The 24,102-nt window shown below is 33.1% G+C and overlaps 1 pseudogene across 1 annotated transcript; it reads right to left on the reverse strand.

Moving 5' to 3' along the window:
* Nucleotides 1–22,503: 22,503 nt before the first annotated feature.
* LOC120609710 (60S acidic ribosomal protein P0-like) lies at nucleotides 22,504–23,514 on the reverse strand (annotated as a pseudogene). The gene has a single exon (XR_005654819.1). The product of XR_005654819.1 is annotated as a 60S acidic ribosomal protein P0-like (transcript).
* Between the last annotated feature and the right edge of the window lie 588 nt (nucleotides 23,515–24,102).

Consider the following 24,102-nt stretch of genomic DNA (forward strand, 5'->3'; position numbering starts at 1 on the left):
TACACCTTTCCATTGTTGAATTTATTTATTCCTTTACTTCCATACTATTTCTACAGTTTGTAACTTTTCCTCTTCTCTGGCCTATAATTGAACTTTTGGTGAGATTATGCTGTCCTCAGCCTCCCTGGACTAGACAGTCTCCTAGACAGTCTTACTTATATAATAGTTCACCTTCAGCAAATGCTTTATTGATGGCTTAAGGGAGGAAAAATATTTTCCCCTCTACCCTTCTAAGTTCTTGGCTGAGACCCCACTGTAATGAAAGACATTAACAGGAGAAAAACAAAGAGAAGTTTCATAACATGTATACCTCCTGTATACATGGGAGATATCCAGGAAAACTGAATAACTTTTCGAAATGGCCAAGCCACCACCTTAAGTAACATCTCCAGCTAAAGAAAAAATTTGTGGGGTATGATGGGGAGGCCAGTTATGGGAGGTTAGTAGAAAATGCACAACAAACAAGAGTAAGGCTGCGATGGAGATTTATATTCTTGCCTTCTCCACTGAGAAGAGTTCTAGAGATTTAGAATCACCTTCTTCCTCTTCCTGGTATAGGGAAGGAGACATCCTTACAAATAAGGAGTTCCCATATAACTGTTAATGCTTCTTACAAATAGGTAACTTCTACTCAGTTTTCAGAACTTCGCCCATGTCTTCTGTTTCTTTAAGTTAACCAGGTCAAAATAATCAATATGAAAAAGGCATATTTTGGGGGTGGTATATTTTACTCCCCTTCAATAGAAACAAGATAAATTTTAAATGGCACATTAGGTATTGCAGAGTATAAGATAGAAAATAAAGAAAATCAAAAAGGTGACAATCTTTTTGCATTTTTTAACGAATTTATTCCCCAAGCTTGATTTCATTCAGAGTGACTTTTCTCCACATTTTTCTTTGTACACAGATATCAGTCAACAATTAAGAGTCAAAAGTCAAACTGAAAAGAGCTTACATTCTCCATAATTACATTTTTAAAGGGCTCACAAAATCTGGAACTCAATACTCTTTTCATTAAGTGCGATGTCTATTTTTTTCTTAATTTGTCTTTGAAAAGGTAATGAGGGAACAAAAACGCAACTCTTGCTGTTAAAATTGGATGAGAAAGCCAATATCTTGTTTATGTGTAAAGCTCTGACCACAAATTGAGACACTTTTGTTTGACATTGTGAACATGAAAATGTTTTCACCATTATTTTCCTTTATCTTGTTATCCTAATAAATGTAAAAAAGTGAAATGTTTGTAAATGATCATTGACAGAACTTTGTATTTTTAACCAAAGAAAATATCCTGTCACTTCTACTCCTCATTCTATGCTCCAATTCATCATTTCGCAACAATAACCAGAGCCAAGACAAATGGCTTCTAGATGATGTTGAATTATTTCTGGATGACAGAGGACAGAGCCCGGCCGCATCTCCACACTTCTGTTGCCATGGTTTTTAAATTAGAAGCTTCCATGGTCAAAACAGACTCTTACTGTTCTATTCATCACCATTTATCTACAAGGGCCGCTGAGCACATCTATGATCTCTCTTGCTCACGACAGCAGACGGAATGAACATAAATGATTAGAAAACACCACCTGCTCAGTGCTTAATGCAAGAGGAAAAAAAGCAGCTGTGCCATTTGGGATGGAAAACACATTAGCTTAAGCTCAGCATGCCAGTTATATAACCAACCAACAAAAATTGCGAGATACTAAGGGTGTAGGATGAAATATTGTGTGACAGATAGTACCTGTTTTCTATTCAGAAATTTCTGCCTGAAGACTGTCAAGCACAGAGTGACGGATGAGGCCTCTATGGCATTTCTTCCAGATCTCAATACTTGCTATTTGGAACATGAAAGTAAGATTTCTTGCGAAAGCAACAAGTCATCTATAAAATGTACATTGAGAGGCCCTAAAGGTGGCCTACAGAATACTCAGTTGTAGCTAAAGCTGCCCTGCCGTAAAGAATGAGAGAAAAGATTGCTTTCAGCAGGCTTTCATTGACACCAAAGCTCATAATACAGGAAATTTTCATTTTTCTCTTCAATTAGATAAGAGAGCTACAGATCATATGGACTGATACCACAATTTTTGTGCAAATGCACTTCACTGGGTTCAGTGAACTTTGAATGGACAGATTAGTCACTAATAAACCAAAGTGGCCTCTTGCCTCTCTTAGCATGCTAACCAGAAGATGAAGGAGTCTTTCTTAAAAAGTCTTTAAATTACTTTATAATCTTTTTTCCAGGTGTCACTTTCAATTAGTCAAGTGATACTTAATGAAATAAAGTAACGTTTGACTAGTAGTTATAGATTTTACTTTAAAAAGTTGATCTTGAATATTATATATTATAATATATATATCCATATATCTCCTCAGTTTAAATACAAAAAGAATGTTCACAATTTTAAATTCTAGTTAGTTTTAATTGGTATAGGTTAGCAAATCTAAAACTACTATTATTTAAAAACTAAGTAACTTGAGTCACTATTATGAGAAAAAATTGGAGCCAGGTTTCTTTTTTTTCCAGTTTTATTGATATATAATTGACATATTAATTGTTCCATTGTGCAACATAATTTGATATATGTATATATTGCAAAATAATTACCACAACAAGGTTAGTTAACACATCCATAACTTTACGCTCTTACCTTTTTTTTCTGGTGAGAACATTTAGGATTTACTCTCAAAGCAACTTTCAATATACAATGCAATATTGGTAAAGATAGTCACCATGCTGTACACTGGCTCTCCTGAACAAATTAGTCTTATAATTGTATGCTTGCAGCCTTTGGCCACCTTTACTCATTTTCCCCACCTCTTCCACCTTTGCCCCTGGCAAACACCAATCTACTCTGTTTCTGGGTGCCTTTTCTGGGTGCACATATAAATTAGATCATACAGTATTTGTATTTCTTTGTCAAATGGCAGCATATTCTTTTTACAGCTGAATAATATTCTATTTGAAATATATATCACATATTCTTAATGCATTCATCTTTTGATGGACACTTAGGTTGTTTCTCTGTCTTGGCTATTGTAAATAATACTGTAATAAATATAGCAGTGCAGATATCGCTTCAAGATAGTGATTTCATTTTCTTCAGACATGTACCCAGAAGTGGGATTGCTGGATCATATGGGAGGTCTATTTTTACTTTTTTGAGGAACCTCCATTCTGTTCTCCTTAGGAGTTGTACCAGTTTACGTTCCTCTTAATAGAGTGCATGGATTCCCTTTTCTCCACATTTGTCAGCACTTGTTATCTCCTGTCCTTTTGATAATTGCCACTCCAACAGATGTGTGGTTTTGATTTGCATTTCCCTGAAGATTAGTTGAGCACCTTTTCATAAACCTGTTGGCAATTTGTATATCTTCTTTGGAAAGAAGTATATTCAGGTCTTTTGCTCATTTTTTTTTTTTCAGTTGGATTAGTTTATTGCTGTTGAGTTGTGTAAGTTCTTATTTATTTTGGGTATAAACTCCTTATCAGATAGATGTTTTGCAAATATTTTTTTTTCCATTCTTTAGGTTGCCTTTTCATTTTGTCATTTATTGTTGTTTAGTTGTTGCTTTGCTGTGCAGAAGCTTTTTAGATTGATGTAGTCCCACTTGTTTATTGTTATTTTGTTGTTTACATATTTGGTGTCTTATCCTCAAAATTAATGCCAGACCAATGTCAAAGGTCATTATGGTTTCAGGTCTTATGTTTTTCTTTAATCCATTTCTAATTAATATTGTTAGTGGTATATAATAGATGTCTAATTTCATTTTTCTGCATGTGATTATCCAGTTTGACCAACACCATTTTAAGAGACTATCATTTCCCCATTGACTATTCTTAGCTCCCTTGTCAAATATTAGAAGATCATATATAAATACATTTATTACTGGGCTCTCAAATCTATTATGAGTGGGGAGCAGACTTCGCCACCCAAAAATATGCCTTTGGGGATATTGATTATTTTAAGCTGGTTATTTTCAGAAACTAAAGACTCTAGAAGAAACTTTTGAGCTTTTTACTAACTTCCTAAAAGAATTTAGATAGAGGAGCTGCTCCAGTAAGGGAGATATCATCATTGATAACTATAATTTAATATGAACTGCTGTGTGGTAGACAAGGAGGAACCTAGCAAGGCCTGTTTGATTAAAATCCTCTCTGCGTCCCATTGTTAAAGATGGTCTAGCAAACATTCCTTTACCAAAAGTTGGCTTTTCCATCTTCATGTGAATTGCCTTTCTGCCCTTTGGAATCCAAAACCATTACCCATTCCCACCCCTCTATCTTCTTAGTTTAGGATAAAACATAAGCCTCAAATGCCTGATTTGTCCTTGGGGCTCATATTCTTATGGAACTCCCAAATGAAAATACATAATCAATTTGGTGATTTTTTTCTGTTATCTCTCTTATGTCGATTTTATTTTTAGACCAGCCAGGAGAAATTAGAAAGGTAGAAGGAATATTATTTTTCCTTCCCTACAGTTCCCTTGGTCTATGTGTCTGTTTTTATGTGCGTACCAGACAGTTTTGATTACTACAGGTTTGTAATATAGTGTGAAATCAGAAAATGTGATACCTCCAGCTTTGATCTTCAATAAGATTGCTTTTGGAGTCTCTTGTGGTTCGTACTAATTTTAGGATTGTTTTTTCTATATCTGTGAAAAATATCATTGGAATTTTCATAAAGATTGCTTTGGATCTATAGATGGCTTTGGGTAGTATGGATATTTTAACAATATTAATAATTCTGATTTCAGATCTTGGTTCTTAATACAGTTTCCCATTAAAAGGAATATTTTGTTATACCATAAATATGAGAAGTGGTCAGGAAGTGTCTGGACATGGGAGGAGAGCACAAGAGTAAGCTAGAGGGCATCTCACCACCCAAGTTTGATAAAAATTAAGCATCAAAATCCATAATAATATTATCGGATCATAACCTATAACCCATTAAATAAAATTACAATCATGAATCTATATTGCTATGTTAATAATCAAGAATAAATAAGAATGCTCTTGCTTAGAATAAAATGCCAACTAATAAAAGTAGAAGAAATAATAGACTTAGAAAATATTATTTGGCATCATGGTAATAATTGAGTCAAGCAAAAATCATCAATAAAGTTAACACTAAAGAATTAAAGTTTGATGAATACAATATTTTTACATAAATACACAGCATCTCCTCAAAAATTACTTATTACAAAGAACAGAATAGTAACTATACAATAGAGAAAACTGGAAGTATTAATCAATTAATCAAAGTGCATATCATCAGTAATGAAATAAACCAACATCATATGCCTCTTGATACGATGCACTGGGAATGACAAAGCATTACTTCTGTCGTATTCCTCTTAAAAATGCATTAAGTAAGTTTGATCAAGAGGAGCTATCAGACAAACCCACACTAAGACCATTCTACAAAGTAACTTAAAAAGATATCAATAAGTCAAAGAATTGTTCTAAAGAGATGAGCTGGATGAATAAATGCACTGTGTGATACTGACCTGGATCCTGAATAGAAAACCAAAATGAAGAACATTACTGGAAAAATTGTGGAATTTGAATATAGAGTATGGATTATAGAATAGTCATGACAATGTATTCTTTATGTTGATAATTGTCAATGTATTTTTATTTCGCTAATTGTACTGCGATTTCTTATGAGAAAGTATTTTTCTTAGAAAATACACCCTGAAATATTTATAGGTAGAAGACTGGTATGACTGCAAATTTTTCTCAATGTTTATAACATATTATGTATAATAAAGCAAATAAGAAAAATATTTAAAAGTGGTGTGTCTGGGTAAAGACCATAGAGAATTCATGATGTTTTATGTAATCAAAATTATACAAACAAAAAAAAGTTAGAAATGTACTTTTCAGAAAAATAAGCAGTAATTAAGAAAACCAGTTATAGAAAAAGGAAATATCCATGAAGAATAGTCACTTTAAAATGTTATTCATTTCTCCAAATATGAAAAAACAACATAAATAAATTTAAGCTAAAAAATTGGATCAAAAAGGCAAAAGAGGAATCTGTCTGTATATTTGAGTATTATAGAGCTCATACAAAAATTATTCAGACAATACAATGATACTATTGTTTGCATAACCTAAAGATACTGGAAAATGACATTTGATTAAGCCTTGACAAATGCTGATAATAAATGCATATGTATTTAGAGTGAGAATATGTAAGTACCTTACAGCCCTAGAAAAGTAATTAAGTAGAAGAAATTATTTTCACAGTTTAGACTCATTTAAAGTGTTACTGTTAAAGATTTAATTGAATATTGTTCCAGCATTAAGCATTCTTTATAAATACTATTCTTTGCAACTAAATGCAAGAACTTTCTGTGGCAAAGACATAAATGCTTCTATATGGGACGTGCTGCTAGTCAAAAATAATCGCTCCATTAACAGCATGCCCAGATCTTCTGTATATTGGCTCAGTTTACAATTGTACATTGCAGGAACAGATTTTGTGCTCATAGAATTTAGATAATTTTGTCTTTATGGGAGAAATTCTCAATGAAACACTGCACAGTTTATTCTACAGGATGCAAAATATATAGTTTTGTTAGCTTGGTGGTTTTTAATCTGTATATTTGCTTTGCTTGTTTGTTTATTTAAGTGTATTGGCTGGTTAATTTGAATTGGATAAATGTAGATCAAAGGGAAAGACAACTATGAACTTGCCTACAAGCCTTCACTGACTTTTTGTCGCCTGGGTCTCCTGTGGTCTCATTATCAGGATAGTGGTTTCATTACAGGTATAGTTTTGCATTAAGAGACACAGATTCTAGACCACCTCAGGTATGAATCCTGGCCTCTGCCTCTGTGTAACATTGTCTTCTTGATCTTTCTGGCATTTAATTTCCTCGTCTCAAAATGGGGTAATAAATTAATTTTAATTTCTTCAATGTAAAATGTTTCAGGGTTTCCAACAATGGAATCTTGTGCCACTGAATTAGGTAGCTCAAAAAATATTTAAGATCTCATTGGTAAAAAATTCAGTAATTTTCTTTGACTGTTGAAGGGCTAGTTAGCTAGTTAGGAAGGACCATAATTGCCAATTAGCAATTATGCACATGTCAGTCTGACGGCTACTACTTTTTCTGTTATGTCAGCGCCAGCCAGAATGCCAGTCAGCTTAATTTTTCACACATGGCAGTTTCAGCAATATGATATTTTCTAGGAGAGAGACTTGTATCACGTACATCTGCTCTCTTGTCTCCCAAACGGGAGGGAGGATGCTTTTGAGTGTGTGGTGAAGATCATCCATAATATGAATTCTAGAGTAAGCAGCATCCATTCATATGTTGAGATTTCTCATACTGTGCTTGTAATATCCCTAATTTAGGTTAATTATCCATTCCCCAAAGGTGGAAAATATCTGGTTATCACCATCATTTTACATGATCATCTTTAAAATATACTTTTTTAAAAACACAGTATTTTGAAATACCATTTTGCTGTATACTTTGCCTTCAAATTGTGTTACATTTTGCTATTTTAAAAATAGTTCCTCCTTCTGATGTGTGAAGCAGAATAAAGATTTTATCATCTTTTCCCATTAGTAAATAAACCATTTGAACTTTGTGTCAAGTATTTCTATAATATATTAGGGGTCCTTTCTAATATAAATGTAGTTAAAATTTTCCATTTCTGTTTTCTACAGTTTAGTTACCTTTTTATGTTTGAGCTAACTTCTCTCAAAACATCCAGGTCTTTAACATTTGGTATTTATAGGAAGCTGACTTTAAAGTCAATTGCCAAAATGATTTTAATCTAAACATATAGTCTTCTAAAAGTCTCACTGACTGAATGAACTAGTCACTCTGATTCACTCCTAAAAAATGGCATTCCAGAAAATATTTATTTTAATGATGACAAAATATCTATTTATAGTGAAATGTGGTTTGTGACTCTTTGGCAGGCAGAATAATGGCTTCCTAAAGAAGTCTGCATCCTAATCCCCAGAACCTGTGAATATATTTTGTATGGCAAAAGAAAATTAATATTGCAATGGATTGAATGTTGCTAATTATCTGACTTTAAAAGATGGAAATTATTTTGGATTATCTAAGTGGGCACAATATAATTACAGGATCATTAAATGTGGAAGTAGGGTGAATTAAGGGAGAAAGACTGAACTGGTGATTGTAGGCTTCGATGATGGAAAAGAATTACTAGCCAAGAATTGTGGGTAACCTCTAGGAACCGAAAAGGGCAAGAATCCATATTATTCCCTAGAGTCTCCATATAAAAATATAACCGGGCTGACACCTTGATTCTAGCCCAGTGAAACTGGTTTTGGATTTCTCACCTACAGAACAATAATATAATAAATTTGTATTGGTTTAAGCCACTTAGTTGGTTACAGCAGCAGTGGGAAACTAATACAGATCCTCTCCTGTTGAGTTGTCTGAGATTTTCACAGCCCAATTCTGTTTGTTTCATTGGCTCCATATGATTGTGAATTCATACTTTTAGATAAGCTCTTTTAGAAGTGCTTCCATAACATTTGGAAGATAGCACATGAGAAAAAAATTATTTTTCCTAATTCATTGAATACTTGCTGTGGGATAATGGTAAGCCCTCTGAGCTGAGGACATTTAATAAAGTAAGTCAGATATATGGACAACTAGGGGAAAGGATTAAAGTCTAACTCAGAACAAAGTAGTCCATAGTAAATAAAAGTCATGGAACATTCAAGAACTTAAAGAAGAGAATGTGGCAATAGCAAAATGGACAATGGCTAAGAGTTCATTGTAGTTAGAACATGTAGCCTACAATGCTGAAACCACATCATGACCATGGTCAAAGCAGGAAAAAAAGATAGAATAGGAATAGAATATTATATGTCATATGTCTTGCCTGGACTTTTTTATTTTGTTCGTTCATTTTTATTTATTTATTTATTTATTTATTTATTTATTTATTTATTTATTTATTTATTAAGAGCACTATCTCCTCCAAGAAGTTTCCTCTGAAATTCACAGCTGAATTAAATCTGCTCAATTAACATATCTTTATCACAGCATCTACTACTACATTTATGAAATTTCTTAATGTGTCCAATTTTGTCTTATCCATCTTTTAATTCTAAGAAATCAAAGAATATACAATATGTATTTGATGAGATGTAAATATATAAAATAATTAATATTTGTGGACATATATCTCTTATTCAGGACAAAATCATGCATACACAAAAATTTATTAATGGTAATAACTTCAAGGTTATTTTTTATTTTAAACTTCTTAGTACTGTTAGAGATGGGATATAGAAGAGCACAGAAATATTAGTGAGCAGTAACATTCTCTGCTATATAATCCATGCACTAACTCTTGATTTACCTAGGTTCATCTCCCTTTATTTCTCGTCTTGAAGTATACTCCTTATTTGCACCAAACTTGTACCATGCCACCCATACACCATAAAATTCAATGTCCATTTCCTTCACTCTTTTTATTTCATGGCTTCATTAATGATCCACTCATAGACAAAGATTTCTTAAGAGCACTATCTCCTCCAAGAAGTGTCCTCTGAAATTCACAGTTGAATTAAATGTGCTCAATTAACATATCTTTTTTAATTCTGAGAAATCAAAGAATATACGATATGTATATGATGATTGGTACATGCTTATTAGCTATAATTTTATTTACAAAGAAAATCAGATTTTATCACAATCTTCAGAGCTAAACTTGCAGTTATTCAGTGGAAAATAAATGCAGCATTTTAGAGTCATTCTTGCCTTCTAAAAAAACAACTCATAGTATAGAAGTTAAGAGCATTGCCTCTGGGGTCAGGCTGCCTAATTTCATATGCTGACTCCATTAATGACTTGATGTGTGAATTTAAGCAGGTCACTCAATCTCTATGCCTTAACTGCTTCATCTGTAAAATTGGAATGAGGATAATACTTATTTCTTAAATTGATTTAGAGGATTAAATGAATTTAAAGTATGGTTAGTACAATGTATAGATTATAATAACAACCAATTATATGTTAGCTAAAATTATTAGAAGCGGTCGATATCAGAAAAATATAAGTGATAAACACTTAAAAGTAACTGTTTAAGATACTTTAAAAAGTATCAAAAGAATACTTTTGGTAAATCAAAAGAAAATAAGATGTCATTTTTGAACAACCAGGCAAAAGTTTTAAAATGTGAGATGATACCTAGTACATGTGAAAATATGAGAAAATAGCCACTTTCATACATTGTTGTTGATAAGGCACACTGGTTCAATTTCTTTGGAATACACAATTAAGCTATAGCTATTGAAATTTAAAATTCACATTCCTTTTGACACAATAACCTCACTAGTATGAATTAACCCTAAAGACACACTGATAAAATTTTTCTTATGGTAAAAGACAGACACTCTTTCCCCACCACAAACACATCAAGTAAGCTCATTAAACTTTGGTAATAGTAAAATACAGATGGTAACTAAAATTCCTATTAATAAGGAACTATTTAAATGAGTAATAGTACATGCCTATGATTCAGTGTACTATTTATTAAATAAATGACATAGATCTGTATGTATTAACTGAAAAGAGATATGAATATATAAAATAATTAATATTTGTGGACATATATCTTATTCAGGACAAAATCATGCATATACAAAAACTTATTAATGTTAATAACTTAAGGGTTATTTTTTATTTTGAACTTTTTAGTACCGTTAGAGTGTTCTACCATGTCTAATAACATAAATGTTCTACACATCTAATAACTTACATAAATAATTATTTCTCAAGTTACCAATGATATCTAGATATAAACTTATATATCATTTTTGGTTTTTTACTTGTTTTTCATTATATTAAAATATTAAATATTCCTTTTAAATGTATAAACAAACTAAGTTAACAGCATAGCTGTTTGAGTTAGCTTTAAGTGGTCAAAAAAAGATGAGAGATTTTGACACTCATGTGGAAAATTAAAATAATTTGGATCATATTGACAGATAAACAAAACTCATACACTCACATGCCCACACACAGAGTATAATCATATCAAAATTAAATGTATACAACATGGCAGTATCTGGAATATAATAAATGCTCTCACTATATTATTTATTATTGTTATCTTTATTATTTTTAATCTACTTAATTGAACATTTGCTTATTTTTTAATACAAGTAGTGATGAGAAAAATTCTGAGATGTCCTTAATTAAATTACAGCAGACCTGACAGTGGAAGAGCCAACTGAAGTAATCTGTTAACAGCTATGAGCCAAAACTAACAAAAGACTATTCACATTCCTAAATGTTTGTTGAAAACTTTGAATCAGCTTTCAGGCTGTTGTCTAAAAAACAGCTGATTGCCAGAGGCCACTGCATTCTGCTTATGTTTGAACTTTCCAGACTATTACCCATAACCAGTCAAGAAGTAGCAAATATTTCTTCCTTATGACCATGCATCTATGCTAGAAGTGCCCCCACTTTACTTTTTCCTGCCCTCCTTATCTAGAGCCAGTTGTAAATTCTTTCAAAGCAATTTACATCTTTCTTCCCCACTCTCACTGTATAAAAGAGATACATCAGAAAAAACGAATGGACGAGTTCTTTTTTTCCATCTATTCCTCCTGCTGGTGGTTTAGAATGTATGTCCCAGGACCTGGTCCTTTTCTGACTAGCATACGGCTCAGTAAACCCTTCCTTTCACAAAAGCTTTCAGCTTCAAAGGTTTTTGTTTAACAGTGGATAAACACATTATTAGATATATTTGGAGAAAGTAACTTCTTTAAACAAAAACAAAATTAATAAAAATAACCTTTTTAAAAAAAAGTTTCCAGAATAAAGTACGGTTTTAAAAGTCTTTGAATTAAATTCCCTGACAAGGTTGCTCTAGAAGAATAGCATGTGTGAATGCCACTCCTCTAGTTTTGACTGACACCGAGAATGTGCTTTGAGTTCTTAAAGAAATACTGTGATCTCAAGACTGGTATGATGGGATTTAGAATATTTTAAAAGGAAATGATTTTATATTCCCTATCTTCCAAAGTGAAACACAAGGCTATAAAGTCTACAGAGACATTTCATCATAAAATCTTGCTCACCCTGTAATATTCTATTATAATTTACTATATGAGCTACCAACACAAATGAGACGAAGGCAGAAAACTGAAATGGAAAAATTCCCCAAGGAGGTGAACTAGCAGGAGAATCTTGTTCAGGAATTATGTTACTTAAAAAGGAGTCCTACAAACAGCAGGTGAATGTGCTAATAGAATGACTTTTAATTTAACAGCATTTCCTTACAGAGTAATTACATATGTGGTTTACTTGACTTTTTAAAAGTATATTAACAAATCTCTAATTTTTTTTTCTTTTCATCCTACAAGTTAGTTTTTTTTTTTTAAACTTGTTTTCATTATGAAATTTGTTCTCATTACAAAAGAACCATATAATAGGTACTAAGCTTATGGCAAATTTGTATTCCTTACAAAGCAGTCAATCCAAGAATTCAAGTAAACATGCTCATAGTTTTATATGCATGGTGTTCTCTGAGTTTATAAAATTTATTGGGACGAATTATGCCTTAAAATCTACAGTAGAGAAAAATGTTTTGAGATGTTCTCAAATGAGTATCACCCAAAAAAAGTTCTGCCACTAGCTCTGATGAGTGCTGCAATGGAGGAGTGAAGTGGGTTTTATGAGTTAGTTCTTACAGTTTGTACTGTATGGTATGTTGTATTTAAACTAAATAATTGTCAACCAAAATTTAAAGTCCCCACATGGACATACCCAAAATAATATCTCTTTTATTCCATATGTTAGAATCTCTACCTAGAAGTCATGGCCAGGTTTTCATGCATATTCTAAAAGTCCTTTGGCTCCTATATATCTTCACTTTAATACTTTTGATTGAGTTGTTCTATGTTGGTGTAGTAACATCACAGAAGCACTTGCAATATACTCATGTTACACCACAGGAATCTTAAGGAAAGAGGAGAAAATGCTTATAAGCTAAATTAGGAGATTGAAAATGGTCTCCAACATTTTCTGCCTATTCATATCAATTGCATTAAAATCTCGTCACAAATACATAACAGTTAATGTCTTAGAAGAAATACTTGACAATAACATACTATTGGTGTTTTCGTTGACAAAAATAATACTTTAAAATTCCTAGCTAGATTCTTTATATTGAGGTTGTCAAAAACAGATGTTCAAAAGGCACTGTATCAAAATACACATGTAGATATTTAGTTCAAATGCAGTTAAAATAATCTGCCAATTATGGCAATACAAAACATACATGTTGTCATGTTTGAATGAAAAGTCTCTGCCTGGATATCTGCAACATGAGGAAGTCATGATGGTAGGTTTTACAACAAAATATTTGTGTCTTCCTCATGTAACTATACACGCATTTCCTTTAATATCAATATGAAAAATTTCACTATAGTTTGTTTTAATTTATTGAAACAAAATCATAAAACTAAACTCTGTAAGGCATTTGACAGATTTTATCTTGTTGTTGCATGATATAGATGACATAATTAGATTTTTAAAAAACTAGATTAAACTAGTCTCTTTTGCGAGTCTGAAAACTTACTAATTTTCAAGGAAGGAAGGATATAGCACTTGCTTTTGTTAATTTAAAACTGGCCTCTTTAAAGGAACCTTAAAAATATGCAAAGATAAAGTAAACATTCAACTCTATGCAAAATAGTCTTTAATGTTCACAAGAAATGGCTTTATAAATCCTTTCTCTTGTAATGACTAACCTATCAACCAATATAGTTGATCTTTTTTTTTTGTTATTTTTTCTGGTATCTCCCAGAACCACAATGTTAAGAGTTTAAGGTCCATTAATGGTCTTTATTTAACTGTTGTGAACTTCTCATTTAAGGTAAAAGACTGTCACGGAAGACTGCCCAAGTATGTTTTTATCACCTCTTGCTAGTATCTTTTTTCAAGGAACATGAAGGTGGAATTTAACTACCTTATAACTCTAAAACTCAGCGTTACTGTCCCCTCTAACAATATATTAAACAGATTTAAGAACTAGATCAAGATGAGGACTATGAATTTTTCACTTTGTCTCTTCTGTATCAGATATAGTTGGTGCTCCACAAAGTTTGTTGAATTAATATGAAAATCTCAAATAAATCTTGAGCATCAGTAATTAAGTGAAATATTATATATAATACAGGTTAAAATTCTGACAAACATTTCCCTTTATGTGCATAGTTTTAAATCTTGTAGCAATAACATTCTGGAAGAAACAACATCAAATTGCATTCTCATATGATGAATTAATTGAGAATGAAAAAAATATCTAGTAAATCCTGGCATTGTAGTTAGTTTATCATGATAATTAAGACAGACTTTATGCATAAAACTGCCTTGACCTCATATTTCTGCTTCTTATTTCTAGATACACTACACTATATCCCAAAACTGTACTTTGGCTTGTCAGCAATAAAACATCAAGCTGCAGTGTTTCCTGGTTTATAATGGACTTTTCGTAAAATTATAACAAATAACCAAAATGGTAGCATTAGTCATTTTAGGTAATACTTCCAGTAATAATTTATTCATCGAATGCTCATACAATGTTCTAGGTTTAATTCTCATTTAATCTAACAATGTACTCCTGCTGTCCCATATTCTCATTTAAAAATCAGTACAATTTTTGGGGGTATGATAATATATTTTATCCATTTTTGCTTTATTTTATGATACGTTTATTGTTTTACATGTAGGAACTAAACAAGGTTTCCTTATGCAGTTCAGTTAACTGAATGGCAGAAGAAAAATCCAACTCATGAGAAACTATAATTAAAATATATGACAAGAAAAATATTTGTCTTCCTTTGTCTGACTTATTATACTTAGCGTAAAACTGCCTAGGTCCATCCATGGTTTCATAATGGACACCTCAGTCCTACAGATGCAAGAAAGTATCTCATCAGCTGAAAAGAAGTTCACTTTAATTGTATTATCTTTTGCTCACACTATCTGAATTTATTTGACAAGGACAATAATTTACATGCAGAAGCACTTTCCACATTGACTTAATAAATGCCTTCCAGAGTTAAAATTTGCTGCCTTCTACATTATTTTTTATTTCCAGTATCATCTCTATAATAGACTAATAAAATAATTAAGAGTTCGAATATGATTTTCTACACAAATTGAGACACATAATGTAATATTATTCTGCTTACAGTTGAAAAGTTTTAAATTAACAAAGGATTCTCTTGAAACTGAGATTGGAAAATGCAATGTATAATTGCTAACTTTATCCAAAGAAAAGGTGAATTGAGATACAATACAGCTTTACTTTAAATTTCCTAACTGTAGACATACATACTAGCATTTATGGATAACAATTATTTATAACAGAAATAATTATTAATATATTTTCAAACAACACAAGGAATCTTAGAGACTTCAAGAAATATAGAAACGTGTCCAGTGATATTTAAGAAGGCTAGAAAGAATACCATAGAGAAGAGGTAGGCAATGAAGACCTGGTCAATCTCCAGTCTTTAGTTGATTTGGGGGAGTTGATAAATAAGCATATTAAGAAAAAAACTGCATATGTATATGTATATTGTGTTATATTTTTTCCATCTACTGTTAAATTTTGTTCAGTCATATAATTATGTGAAAGTTCTGTTGTACGCAGGACCCTGATAGACACTGGGATTTTGTAGAGTCATTCTGCAGAAGAGTTAATAAGTGATGAACTGATTAAGGAACCAATGATTATTAATATGATTAAGTAGATAAAATAAAAGAATATGATGTAAAAGAGGTGGTAATTGTGAAGAAACGAACAAACAAGTAAGCAATAGTAAAGTTGATTCTTTATAAGCATTGATTGGCTAAGGTGGTGTGTAGGAAAAACTTCTGTGTGTTTTTCCTTTACCCTTACACTACCACCATACTCAACAACACTTCTTGTAACAGTGAAAGAATTTGCTCCTCCTTCTTTCTGATTCCATCTTGTATGGACCTGGTTTGTTCCCATGACCTTCAGGCTTATAGTTCCTGCTTTAGGTATGCTAATGTTTATAGGAATTCTGGTTGGGGTTTGAGTTTTCACAAAAACAGCCACTTCCATTTTCCCTTTCCTTGACAAAAAATAAGCCTGAATTCTGTGCTCTCCTAAAATGGATTTGAACTTCCCCCCGCCCCCTCAATCTTCTCATGTTGGCACTTTCTGGTTTAATAAACCTTCTTTTAGGCAGATAGCTAGACATGAGCGATGGGGGAATGAAAGCCCAATCCAGAGACCTCCCTCAAAATCTCCCCAAAACACCCATTTTACAGTTAAAAATTACTATTACATCCTGGAATACAAGGAAGTAAAAACCACAAAAATAACTACTGGTTTAGTCTGGCCACAAGTGCTTGTGCAGTTAGTACATTTACTGACCTTCCTTAATCTTAGCTTCATTATACCATCATTATAGTATCATACACATGCCCAGAAGTTCATGAATCTAATTATAAGAGACTGAATTCTGGGTAACTACATGTGTAATATACAAAGGGTTATATAACAGCTAAAGTCAATCAATTGACCACGCATGCCAATCATCTAGCACTACCCCCTGTAACCACTTGTCAAGGGCCAATATAAGGTATGCTTCCTGAACTCTGCAGGACTACGGCTCTCTCTGGCGTAGCCTGTTTCTCTCTTGAAATTCACTTTAATAAATGTTACTTTTCCTAAATTTCTGATTTGTAATTCTTTATTGCGTCTGCGGAAAGAACCAGGCTCTCTCGTCACCCTCTAGTGGTGACACTTTCCTTACTTCAAAGTTTGACATTTTGAGTTTTGGCCTTTTAAAAGAGGCACATAGCCTTTGGGCTGGTAACATTCTGGCAACAGATGTGTAGGGTTTTTTACACATTGAGCAATTCTACAACACCAGCTAGTGTTGTACAATTCAGTTCCATTCTAACACTAACCGAAGTTAACCCAGACCCCACAGGTTAAGAGCTCAGTTCCATAGTTACCAAAGCAAAAGGAGTCTATCGGCCTGCATGTGTCAATCAGGTTTTGCAGCAAAGAAATTAAGGATTTACTTTGGAGAGCTGCAAGTCCCAGAGACACAGGCGAGCTATTACTCAAAGGTCTGGCTCCCAGGGTGTCTCGGGAGCCCAGCTTACGTAGGAAAAAATCAGTAGTCATGAAATCTAAGAGAGTCAGGGTCGTGGATGCTACTGACTGGACAATTGAAGGGGGACAAGGTTACCGATCATTGTGTCAGGTTCTGGAATCGGCCATGGCAACAACCCATCTGGTCCCATGGCCTGGTAGGACTGTTTTGCCACCATGGGCCTGGGGCTAAAACACATCTAAATTCAACATGTAATCCTTAGTCTGAAGTCCAACTGAAACCTATTGTCCTCATGATTACAGACCTGAGGCTCAGTTATTATGTCCTAAGGCTAAATGATTAAAGGAGCAGGCATACAGAGGAAGAAGGATAAGAGTAGAAAAAGCAAGTGAGTAACAATGCCATTATCTGGGCAAATCCAGTTTGAATCAGAGAAAAAAAAAACTATATTAAAAAAAAATGAAGTTTATGTGCAGGTACACCAAGACCCAATTCCAAGTAGTAAGTCCCCAGGTTACTCATAACTCCATAATATGGAGAATATGAGAAGATTATTTCTAGAACTTTTGTGATAATTGGGATTAACAAATACTATAAAACATAGAATAAAATAATTTCTGTTAGTACTATCCCTGATGAAATCAACATTTTAGTTTGCAGAAATTACCTTTGGTTGATAAAATATATAACAAAGTCATCAGAAAGGGCATGTGGGTCCTGCACATGTTTTCTAGAAAATCCTGAAATCCTGAAAGGCAGTTTCTAAACCTGTGAACTGTGTTTTATTTTAATCAACTTTCTAATGCCTCTAAAGTAGTCACCAAAGTAGATTGCATATGATGGAATGAATTAAAGAACTTTTCACTGACATCAGGAATCTACACAGACCTGCAAATGCAACAAACACCTCAATAGAGTAGTTAAGCTTTATACTGTTTGCAAATTAAGTAATTTATAGGCACTTTTAATCCTCCAAGTATTTTGTGGAGACCTTTGATTATACATTTATTGATCAGATAGTACCCTAGATCCTGAAATATTTAATGCAGCATTCATTAAATATTTATTCATTAAATAAAAAGGTGATTTACTTTAAAGGAAAAGATTATGAACTTGATTTTAGTTCAGCAGTTATTACCTCATTGTAATTTTTATTAAATTTACTGAAATATATTATAATAGTTTATATTTTAGAATATATTATGGAAAAACTAACACCTAGGAAACCATTATCAAATATAAATATTTTTATTGGCTTAGTGTCATTTAACCAAAATAATGAAGATAATCGTTTCATATAAACTAAAAATAATATATTAATCCAAGATAATTTTTGCAAAGTACAAAACAATCCACCAAATTCTGTCAATTGGAAAGTGCCAAAGTGAGATATTGGCCTTAAGAAATTAATATAATTCTTATTAATAAATATTAAATGATCACGAACATTGGTTCAATTAAAAAAATCCACATTATCAATTTGAGTTGCATGGTATTGGAATGGCTGGCTTATAAAAAAATCAATTCCAGATACACAAAAATGTCTAAAAGAAAGAATATAATTGCTCAGTATAGAGCATTGTGGAGCAGAAAATTGTTCCTAAGTTGGGTCTCGCTGAAGTCTACACAAGCACTAATTTTTTTTTAGCACTAATATTTTGCTGTTCAAGAATAACTAGAGAAGGATAATTTTGTGTCTTCTTTTTTTCTTTCTCTTTCTTTCTTTCTTTTTGAAGAGCTATCAAGCAAAATTTTAAAATATATAAAATCTTTCATTCTGTTTTGGTTTTTAAATGAATAAGACAATATGAGCTTGTTCGCTGCCTAGAAAACTTAGGTTAATATTAGAAAAGGAAAGATAACATAAATCTACCTGTAACACATTTTGAAAGTGTAAAGGAGTATGATAACAATCTCTAAACATCCATTCTTCTCTTTTTTTCTTTATTAAATAACTCCAGGATTATAGAACCACAAGTGGCTGCTCAAATATTCATTATATTTTGCTGCTACTCACTGCAACGTTTGGCTTTGCAACCTAAGTCTGCTCTATAAACTGGGAGTGGAAAAGACAGGTGCATCTTCTGAATCACATACTTATAAGAAACTGCTTGATGTTTTCTTTCCCCTTTCACACTCTGGAGAGCAGATATGAGCCAGCACACAGGAGGAACACTAGTGAATGGCAGATGAATATAACAAGAAACCGAGGTCTCAGGGTGGCTGATGGCACACCCAGTAGAAAAGTGAAAATTTGGAAAAACTGACAATATGAAATGTTGGTGAGAATGTGGAGCAACTACAACTTCTATACAATGTTTGTGGAAGGGTATAATGGTAGAATCATTTGGGAAATTCTTTAGCAATTTAATATAAAATTAAACAAATACCTGCCCTAAGATCCAGCAATTCCACACCTAGGTACTTATACAAGAGAAATAAAAACATAGTACATAGGGAAATAAGAAGTTATTGTTTAATGGATACAGAGTTTCTTGTTTAGTATGATGTACAAGTTTTGGAAATGGATAGTGGTGATGGTGGATTCACAAAGTTGCGCAACTTTGTGAATATACTGAATGTTACTGAACTGTACAAATAAAAATGGTAAATGTATGTTATATATATTTTACCAAAATAAGAAAACATATCCATAGAAAGACTTCTACAGAAATATCAATAGTAATTTTATTCCTACTATCTCAGAATGAGAAACAATCAAAATGCCCATCAAAACATGAATGATAAAAGACATTATCATGAATTAATTTAGAGTAAGCATTGGCAAATTACACCACTGGACAAATCTGGCTGGAAGCTTGAGTTTATGAAGCTTGAGGGCACAAATGGTCTTTACATTTTTACAAGTATAAAAAATTTTAAAAAGACGATTATGTAACAGCAACATTTATTTATGTGCCCAGAAAAACCTAGGATAGTTACTATATGGCTTTTTATAGGAAAAAATTACTGATCTTTGATTTAGAGAATTGTTACTCAGCAATAAAAATAACAAATGATTGAAACATGCAACAATGTAAATATATCTAATAAACATTACGCTGAATGAAAGAAGCCAGGCACAAAAGATATATACTGCATGGTTCAATTAATATGAAGTTCTAGAATGAGCAAAAACAAATTTAACATCAACAAAATTTGATTAAATGAACAACACATGCCTCCCAAAGTGATCTGCTGAAAAGGACACAATGTTACTTATGTGATATTAATGCCAAAAAGGCATAATCAAAATTTAATCACAAGGAAACATCAGGAAACAAATGCCAAAGAGCATCTACAGGAAAACTGGCTTGGAATCTTCAAAAATATCAATGTCATGAAAGACAAATCAGGGCTGAGGAATTATCAAAGTTTAAAAGAAACTAAAGAGTTGAGACAGCTAAATGCAACGTGTGACCAGGGGAAATAAAGTATATTAAAATGAGAATTGAAAATTTTTGACTATGGATGGTAGTTTATATAATGAATCAATTGTTTCCATAAATAAATTTAATATATTTTAAAATATTTAAAATATATTAAAGCTTAGAGATTATTTTTAAAATATCAACTTTTAAAAGTAGTCACATACAAAGTGACATACAGTCACAACAAATCTTATCGAGAAAGCATCCACATAAAATTCTTTATTTGAAGGGAACTACACTCAACCCTGTGAGTCAGATATTACATTTTTTTTTTTGTAACTCAGATTAAGTTGGTATGGTTCCTCTCGCTATCTAGTGGCAGAAGGCCAGACTTATCATTTGCTGTTTTATTCTTACTTTTTACAAGCCTTTTCACAGGAATTAAGCTTTAGAATTTTAGTGCCTCATGTGTTCTCTGAAAGATAACACTAAACTATACTTTTGATCTGTTCTATGTAATTTTGCTGAATTTTCATTCTGATCCTTTCCTTTATATGCTTAGCAGGAAACCATAAGATAAATAGAGACATAGAAAATACTATTCATAACTGAGAAGTGACCAAAGGCAAGCAGTCCAGGCCTGGTCTAGCCCAGTGGCTTTCTCAGTTTGATTTCTCACCTTAGCAACCTAAATAGTGAGTAGAATGAAAACAAACCATACAAAAAGATGAGTTAATTACCGGAGGAAAATATTCCTTTGGGGAGTTGTGATCACTTCATTCAAAGAAGTATGGTACCTGGATAATTTTTTAATTTACAATTTGGGTCTCATAAATAAACAAAGTAAATTCTGTTATAGTTCACACATACCTGATACAGCTATTATTTACATAAGTAGAAAACATTCTTTCACTATTAACAAAGATTCATTAAGTGCTTATTAATGCTAGACACTAGGGATAACAAGTTAAAAAGTCTTTTCAGTTATAATCTATTTAATTAGAGTAAAATCAAAATTACTACCTTAATTTAGTCTCAGGTTTAAGATTTCTGAAAGTGATATACAGATCCCAAGAATACCCAAAAGTGTTGAGAATATAAGCTTATGAATAATAGACAGCTACTTTTATAGTGGCTTTGGGCATTCATCTGTCCAGTGTTAAGAGATTGGTCCAGATGACAGCCCGCCAGCCCTTTCAGCTTTGAGTCAGTGCTGCTAGGGATGTACAATCACCTCCTAGCCACTCCCTGTTTATCTGTTCTGTAGCTGGAGGATAAAGAGAAGAGAATACGGATTATTCATTTGCCTTCCAGGTAAATAATTGTGGACAAACATGTCTAACATGGACTCTTTAAAGTGTTCCAGGTAACAACAGGTAATATTTTGACATAGGAGCACAGAAACTGATGTATTAAAGGTATTTAAGCTGAGAGGAAAAGTTATCTAAAAGTGAAGTATTTTGTGAATCTGGTCTGAAAATGTAATTAATAGCTCAAGAAGTAATTGAAAATGGCAAATAAATATCTCGAAACATTATTTTTAATTAATCTTTGGTATTCTCAAATAAGAATGTAAATTAATGAGATAAATCAGAAACTATGTTAATAAATTAATATATTGGCAGGCTGTGAATAAGAAATAAAGTCTCTTTTTCAAAGGAGAATAGCTGGAAGGGAACTAGAAATTGTAGAGGCAAATTTATTATAAGTTAGCTAATATATGGTTAAAATCATTCCTCAACTGTGACTATGCTAAATTATATGGAGACATTGCTAGTAGGTGACATACATTTTCATTTTCTTAGATATGACTGAATGATTTATATCCAAGAAATAGCCGTTTGGGATATTTCCTTCCTTCCTTCCTTCCTTCCTTCCTTCCTTCGCTTCCTTCCTTCATTTCTTTCTTCCTTCATATTTGTTTCTCTCTCTCTCTCTCTCAGAAGTAAGCCTTTATTCACTTGTTTCACAAATAAAGCTATCTGTGCTGGTTGCTTTTTGGTGATTAGTCAGAGACCAATTCCCATATCCTCATCCGACTCCTCCAGCTCTTCCTTGCTTCAACCTTGGCTGGGGCTGCGGCAGCAGCAGGAGCAGCAGTGGTGGCAGCAGCCATAGGGGCAGCAGCCACAAATGCAGATGGATCAGCCAAGAAGGCCTTGACGTTTTCAGCAAACGGGAAGCTGTAATCAGTCTCCACAGACAAAGCCACGACCTGCTTGTACCCATTGATGACAGAATGGGGTACTGATGCAACAGCTGGGTAGCCAATCTGCAGGCATACGTTGGCAACATTGCGGACATCCTCCAGGAAGCAGGAATGCACAGTCTCCTCTGTGACGTCAAGCACCTCTGGGTTGTAGATGCTGCCATTAACAAACACTTGCTGGATGATCAGCCCAAAGGACAAGGGAGACGTTCAGCATGTTCAGCAGGGTGGCTTTGCTGGCTCCCACTTTGTCTCAATCTTAATCAGTTGCACATCACTCAGGATTTCAATGGTGCCTCTGGCGATTTTAGTAGTGATGCCCAAAGCCTGGAAGAAGGAGGTTTTCTCAGGCCCCAGACCAGTGTTCTGGGCTGGCACAGTGACTTCACATGGGGCAATGGAACCAGCATGGGCGGCAGCTGACACCTTCTTGACCAGCAGCATATTCCTGATCTTAGTGAAGTCCTCCTTGGTGAACACAAAGCCCACATTCCCCCCAATATGAGGCAACAGTTTCTCCAGAGCTGGGTTGTTTTCCAGATGTCCTCGGATGGCTTTGCGCATCATGGTGTTCTTGTCCATCAGGACCACAGCCTTCCTGTGGATGGACATGAGGATCTGCTGCATCTGCTTGGAGCCCATGTTGTCTGCTCCCACAATGAGGCATTTTGGATAACCATCCAGAAGTTGGATGATCTTAAGAAAGTAGTTGGACTTCCAGGTTGCCCTGTCTTCCCTGGGCATCACAGCGGTGCATCAGGGATTGCCACGCAGGGTTTAAAGACGGTGTCATTCTCACAAGGACCCTTGGTGAGAGGAGTTGGGATGTTTCTTGATTTTCATTATTTATTAGTACTTCTTTCCAAAGTTTTACACATTTTAATCACTTGATTATATTTGATGGCGATCTTATTAATGTTAAAAAGATTAGTTAATAAACATTTTGGAAGTGTGCTTCTTCGTATATTCGATTTAATAATTTAAAAAAAGGCATTTCCCAAATCTAGCATTTATATGTCAGACTCCCTGAAAGTGATATGTAAAATATAAGATCTCAAGTACTGTACTTCATTAAGAGCTTTGTTCTATAACAAATTCTTCTCAATTTCTGAAAGTTTTTAAAAAATATAGACATGTGCTGTTTGCTCTACATTGCAACATGATGTTTTAGTTTAATTTTTTTTCATTCTGTTATATATGTATCTTGCCCTGTTAAGCACATTTAGTTAGTTATTAAGAGCCAAATTTCCAAATAGATAAATTAGTTGAGATTATGCTGTCACATAAGGTTTGCTTTAAATAGTGATGTCTTTTACTGTACCAAAAATTATATATATAATTTAATTTTCTTTGGGAAAGAATAGTGGAGAGACATGACTCAGATAGAGGAGAGGTTTAA

The sequence above is a fragment of the Pteropus medius genome, unplaced genomic scaffold (assembly GCF_902729225.1).
Source record: "Pteropus medius unplaced genomic scaffold, Ma_sr-lr_union100, whole genome shotgun sequence".
Classification (NCBI taxonomy): Eukaryota; Metazoa; Chordata; class Mammalia; order Chiroptera; family Pteropodidae; genus Pteropus; species Pteropus medius.